This window comes from Haliotis asinina, chromosome 4 (assembly GCF_037392515.1).
Source record: "Haliotis asinina isolate JCU_RB_2024 chromosome 4, JCU_Hal_asi_v2, whole genome shotgun sequence".
NCBI lineage: Eukaryota > Metazoa > Mollusca > Gastropoda > Lepetellida > Haliotidae > Haliotis > Haliotis asinina.
In genome coordinates, this window is record NC_090283.1 from 63,377,968 (window position 1) to 63,385,205 (window position 7,238).

At 38.7% G+C, this 7,238-nt stretch overlaps 1 pseudogene; it reads left to right on the forward strand.

Annotated features, from left to right (window-relative positions):
- LOC137281085 (uncharacterized protein KIAA1958-like) overlaps window positions 1-7,238 on the forward strand; it is a 33,005-nt pseudogene extending 25,767 nt beyond the window's left edge.

A 7,238-nucleotide genomic window follows, 5' to 3' on the forward strand; every position in this document is an offset into this window, starting at 1 on the left:
TCATTGAGAAGAAACGTGACATCATTCAATTATTCATGACGTCACGGCACCAGGTCACAATTATATTTCATATGGGCTTCGTATGAAAAACATGAACCCCACAAGGTTCGCCCTCGTAAGTAATAAAACATAATTTGATGGGGTTACAAACAGATGTAATCTTCCATATGAACGTGTATCGTAGTTCTATTGAATAACTGAGTTTTGTATTGACCTTGAGAAAGTTGCGTGTATATATTACTGATCAAGAAGCTGACAATAATCAAACATAATCACCGATCCTACCATCCGTCACCATGCACTGACACTAGTCTCATGTGCAGTCAGCGTTTACAATTACTGAAATCGGTTTATATCCTTGACAACAAGCTCAATGTGGTACCATGTGTTTCAGGAAGCGAGCATGGCGGGATATAGCAGAATAATGAGCTGTGTCTTCTTCCATCGTGTGCTGTCTTTTACATAAAATTCTATCGGTCGATGTCACTTCAAGTCTTTGGGCAATAGATGGCACTCCACTTATCGCCTGAAGCTGTCAATCGAGTTGTCTCAGATGGTGCGTTGAGCTCCACAAGACCTTCCTGCGTCTCTGTAATATAATGTTTAATTGGTTGCTAATGGTTTCCACAGAGAATTTATTAGACTATTAGAATCCGTCTCTGCTTCCCGCCCTATACCTGATGTCCACCGTGCCGTGATTACGCCGGAATGTTATAGAAACATAGAATGTTCATAAAACCAAACACAGAAAATGACTAAATATATTTTAGAAGGTTTGATAATTTGACCAGTCATTGTTTTACCTCTTAACAAAACCAGGCAGGGTAACATGTACTTCCTTCAGACGTCTACTGAACAAGACAGTATAGCATGATTAAATCATTTACTCTAAATTTCATTTCAGTTGCTGGCGATCTATAGCCTGCTTTTATGCTGTATTGTCCATATAATGACATTAGTTCTATTTTTCTACGCTAGTTTTAACGCTATAAGTGATATTCTAGTTATTTTACTGTCCTTTGTCGACAGTTTTATATAATACACATATATCCCATTTTAGTGTTAAATGTTCCCGTCACGATATGGATGAAATATAGCCGATGTGACGTTAAATATTAACTCACTCTAAATTTCACTCCCGAGTGACCTAATCCTAGTACTATTATCTTGAAATGAAATCATGCCAGAGAGACCTAATGTTGCACTATTATCCTGAGATGAAGGCACTTCAGAGAGATCTATGGCTAGAATTATTACCCTAAGATGAAATAACTCTCCTCTCAATGTCAAGATACTCCACACAAGTTTAATCCCCCTTTAGACACAAACGGATCTTCCGGTGTAAATGCATAGGAGCCAATTTAATAAATTGTAAATTACGTAAATGAGAAACTATCCACAGGCGAGTGACCAGTGTGTGTGATTGGTATGGATGCGAGGGCTATTTACAAGTTGGAGATTTCAGTCAGAACAAAACGGCATAATACTGACATAGTCAGGCCGCGTCAATTCGAACTTTTTAAATAGAAAAATCACCATATACACAATTTATTGCCTGCAATAATGCATGGACATATTAAAACAACCAACCTAAGAAAGTCACTCGGGTTTAAAGAAATCGCCAATGACGGTCTACTTGGGGTGTGGCTAGAAACATGCACGCATGCTGACCATTTCCAAGTTCTTGCCATCTCCATGTATAATAAACTAGCAAATCAGAAACGTCACCTAACTTATCAATTACCACTGAAATTTACCGGTGATAATAAATGGTATACACGAGCCAATGGGATTATCCGACCTGCCGGATTAATGAAGCAAAACCAAGTGTTCCGTTAATCCGCTACCGCTCGTTAACGTCAAGATCAAGAGCGGATTAACGAATCAAGAGTTAATGAGTTTACATGAGTAAACAAGATTGGTGGCATGTACATTCTTATCAGGTACAGTCACAGTTATATATTTAAATTCCAACATAATGGGAGACTGTGTCATGGGACTTCAGTGTTGCATCCAGGCCGCACGATTGCGGGATATGCCCCATTTCACATGTCCCTCTAGCAATTTTACTAATATTAAGGGGAAGTAATCACAGGAAAATATTTATACTCTCGTAGTAGGGTAAAAAAACTGCTCAACCTACCTGGGCATTTTTAAATACAATACTTTCCAATGTTATAGACACTGCAGTCAATGAAAAAAATATATCAATGATCAGTGACAGTCGTTCACGTATTCAGTCGGAAGAGTCACTTCGTATTTACGGATACAATCAGAAAATCTCGTTACATTACGACTGAAAGGTATTTTATCCGAGAACATTCCGGATACATAATGACATGCGCAGTAGATGTTTCCACCCAAGTGAGTAGCGAGTCGAAGTTGAACTTTTTGTCTGCAACTTTTCAAGTTAGAGAACTTGTCAAAATGTCCAAAACAAAACGAATAACTGATTTTTTAGGACTTTGGCGCCAAATCTGTTCGCGAGAGGATGTTCGAACATCAGAACCTCAACTCTCACTCGACATTTGAAATTACGTGACCACGTGCAGGCAGTGAAGGACAATATTCCTCAGAATAATTTTGAACAAGCTGTATCAAATGAAGTTCATAAGACATGTGAGAAAGATGAACCAGTAATTTGTGCTATGAGTACAGCTTCTTTTATTGCTTGCATGAAATATTGTTTTGTACTCTTACTCGGACATTTGGAATTGCAACAAGAAAATGGACTTTCGAGAGAATAAAATGGCTTTGACAATGCAACATACACTTAAAGAGGGACGTGCAGAGTTTATTGATGTTTTCACAGAGGTGATTGAAAGTGACATTGATAATATTACAGACAGTGAGTTATTTCTGTGATGACTGACGAAAGCACTGGCATTTCTGTTTAGAAGAAGTTGTTTACGACAGAGTGGTTGATGACAATATGAACTGCAGAAAAATATTCGTGGGAAATTTGAAAATATGTGATGTTAGTGTTACAGCTTCTGTGCTGTGTGATGTACAGGGAAATTTTCAACAAACAAGTCCCCACTGTATTTAAGTGCACTGCATGTTGAATCTGTGTTCCTCAAGGCTGCAGATAGCGTTCCATATTACAACGACACCTTCAAAAAGGTGATCACTGACATGTACCATGTTTTTATCAAAATCAAATGCGCGTACCGAAGAACGCCAAGACATACCAGCCATCTTGAATTCTCAAATTGTGTATCAATCACTGAAGGCACTTGTGACATATTTCTGCAAACATAGGAAGGAAAGCAAACGGGCAGGATCATTGTTTGCCTATTTATGTGACTAAATATTTATCTGACTAAATATTTCTTGCTACACTTTAACTCATGATGGATGTAATCCCATCACTTACTGCACTGAACATGCTTCCAGAAGACTGAACTTGACATTGCCACTGTTCAGCCAGCCATTGATGGATTGTACTCTGTGATCAAACAGGCTATGAAAGGGAAGGGTTACTACAAGTCACTGTTTTATACTTCTCATTGCAAAATTGCTTATGGAAAGATGTATGTAAATCGAGTTGAGGTGTCTAACTCAAGTGGTGGCAGAAAATCAAGCATGCTAACGAAGCGTTTGAAACTTCTAGAACAGATTTCCTCACTAAACTAGAGGAATAGATTAAGAACAGATTTCCAAATGACAGCACAAGTGTAGCTACTGCTTTTCAAGTGTTTTGCATTGAGAACATTGACCTTTCTGTCACAAAATGAAGTGCAGGATGATGGTGTTGATGAACTTGAAACGATAATAAAGCACTATGGTCAACAGAAGGGGGGTGAAAAGTACTGTACTGCAACAGAGGTATCCTAGAGACAACACAAACGCACTGTGGAAAGTCATCAGAAAAAGTCATGTCAACCAATTTTCAAACTTACTAAAACTTGCCAAACTGCCTTTACAGATCCCTTTACAAACAGATGATTGTGAAAGAGGATCCCCTGCCAAAACAGAATACACACAAGTACAAGAAATAGGATAGACCCAGCAATGGTCAACAAACTCATGATTATCCAGCTGGAGGGAGGACCCTCCAAATACTTTGATTTTGCTAGTGCCCTAAGTGTTTGGAGGAGTAAGAAGTCCAGAAGAATATATTGTCATTGAAACTTAACACAGTGAGACTACATAACATTAAATTGTAAATTAAATATTCCCTTTTTCAAGACATGTAGGTGTAACATGTTTCTTGCAGATCATGGACTAACACAGTTCGAGTGTACTCTCCCACTTTCACTATTTGCCTAAACCTGGATGCAACACTGGACGTATTCAAAACTAGATCCCTACTACCATAATATACTGAACCAAAAACGTTTAGCACCCTGGTGTAAATGAGTCTTTAAAATGATAATCGGATGTTTACACTGTCAAATCTCTTGGCACTGATGCATGACAAAAAATCGAAATGCACGTGCATTCTTTCAGATGTTGATGGTAATCATGGGAAACGCATTTGTCCTGTGTCACGCAGAACAAAACCATCCAGTGGTCGAAACTTTAATGCACACACATTAACGCATTCACCAGAACGTCAAAAACGTTTAAAGTTTTCAAGCATTCAGCATACGGCAAATGTGTTGTGGTTTTTTACTATTATACAAACTACAGATGACTGGTGCATGATCATTAATTAATCACAATGTATATTAATTAAGTGAGCAGGGTTTCCATACCAGCCCCTCAGTGAGACCCGAAAAACTGTAAAATGTTCACCAGTAAATGAGACAACCCCGTTAATCCCCCACAGTTACTTTGCTCTGGGGAATTTCTAATTTGAACCCATAGGTACCGAACCTCCGAGAAGTCGCCGTATATTTGCCTGACGTGAAATATCCCAGGAATTTCTTCAAGTTTTAATTTTCAAGGACGGCATGCATAACTGTCCTAAAGAGGAAAAATAAACGAATGACATTTCTTGTCAGGCCCAGGCTGTTATTTCTCACATGGATACAATGTGTGAAAACCATATCTAGTTTCCCCGACAAAAATCGCTGGAATATTGCTGAGAACGGCATAAAACCAAACTCATTACATTTCCATAAAATATGTGCAGTAAATTTGTCCTGCATATTTGAATGGAGAAAGGTTAAAACTTGTTACAATATTTTCACATCCGTATGGCTATGTTTTTGCAAATCGCAGTCTCTCACTGAACTGCGGAATCGTCCCGATGCATGTTAATGCTCCTTGTGTCAGCTGTATTCTCCCTAGCAGTTTTAACCTACACCAAACAAAAGAGAGCCAGTGAGCAAATAGTCTTGCTCATTCACACATGGTTGACTTCAGACATATCTTAACATATGTGGTAAATTGTAACAGATCAATGGTTCTATTAAAATGAAAACAGTAATCACTGTACTGGACAAATCACCTACCAAATGAAAGAGAGCCAATGAGCAAAAAGAACTTGTTCATTTTAACATGGTAGACTTCAGACATATCTCTTAAAATGGCGTGTGTTACACTGTAAAAGATCAATGGTTCGATTAAAAACAAAACAAAAATCACTGTATTGGACAAAAAAGAAACATAAATCAGATCGGTAGTAACAATACAAGGAGTGCAGTATCCGGGACCCAGACTTACCATATTTCTATTACCAGTCCTGTGCTATTCCCAAGCACGATGGCAATCACCCGGCCCTTCAGTCTGGCGGTTGACGACATGAAGAGCTACCTGACCTACGATCACAGTCTAACCCCCGGGAATTTCACAGACATTGTGGCTTGAGCTGTCCTGAGTAATTACATCACTCTCGGCACACTATTAATAAAGGATAAACATGAAGTGGATCTCACTGGTATAAATATGGGATGTCAGGTAATAATTCCTAAAAACATAATACTTTTTTGCAAAATTGACCAATATATCTTTTAAATGGAAAGGAGCCGATCTTCCGTTGACGATTACGTGAATAATTCTTTTAAAAGAGCTTCCTCAAGGGACTTAGAACCGGCGCAAGACTCGTGATGGCCTCTCTGAAAGCTGTTATGAAATCACCAGTCCTACAACAAGGCATGAATCCTATAATTAACTCTTCGGGTTTCCGTCAACAGAGTTAAAAACGATGTTGTCGCCTCGCTATAGTAGTAGAGCAAAGGAAACGCCAAATCTGCAGAACTTGTCTTCAATTAGAACTTAATGAAGCATAGTATGGAGGAAAATGTTTTAATAAGTATTTTAAAAGAAATCATACCGACCACAAATAAAGGATGACGTCAAATCTGAGATGGTTGTAATAGGATTGACGACTGACTGTAAAACGCCACTACTGTAAAACCACAGCGCACGTGGAACTAATTAAACTTTACAACTTAAAAACTTTGTTTATTTATCTTTCAATGAGCCTGATTTTCTTTCTGCAATTAGTCTATTTCATCGTTTCGCTCTCAATTCATGATCTTTGGTTGGGACATTAACTCACAAAATCGCCATCATCATTTAATTACACGTATGCATTTTCATGGGTCAGAAGATACAGTTACTTAATCAACAAACTTTTAGTGATGAAACCTATTAGCTTTTCTTGCACAGTGCAAAGAAATATGTGACGGGGTAATATAAACGCTCTTAGACGTTGTTAGCCAGGCTATTATCTATAGCATGTTTGAGGACTGCATTAAAGACATAGGAGCTCGATATTATACGCATGTACAATTAAATAATATTCTTTGTAACTTTAAGGCCCAACAGAAAGGATATGTGAAATTTTCACACACTTGGTTATCAGAAAGACAACATGCAATGCAATTGTTATTTTTAACTGTAGTGTTGTAGTATGCTATGGGACACTGATTTGTGATGAAGTGCGAGGATGTGCAGTGTGATACTGTGTGTTCTGTTGAAGTGTTCTGCTCTGCCATGGGACGCATCTGCAGTATTGTGCTGAAGTGCGAGGATGTGCAGTGGGATACTGTGTCATCTGTTGAAGTGTTCTGCTCTGCCGTGGAACGCATCTGCAGTATTGTGCTGAAGTGCAGTGGTGTGGAACGGTGGATATGTCTTGCGTCTCTTACTGTCAAAGCGCAGTGCTGGGCGCCATGTTTCGCGCTGAAGTGCAGTCATATGGATGGCATGGTCAAGGACAACAGGAGTTGTGTTATTTCCCATGTGATATTGTATCTCTGTTGTGTTAAATTCCGTTGGGACTCTTAGTTGCTTTGCCAAAATATCTCTGTTGAAGGGAGACGGCGAGGGATGCCTACAACTGA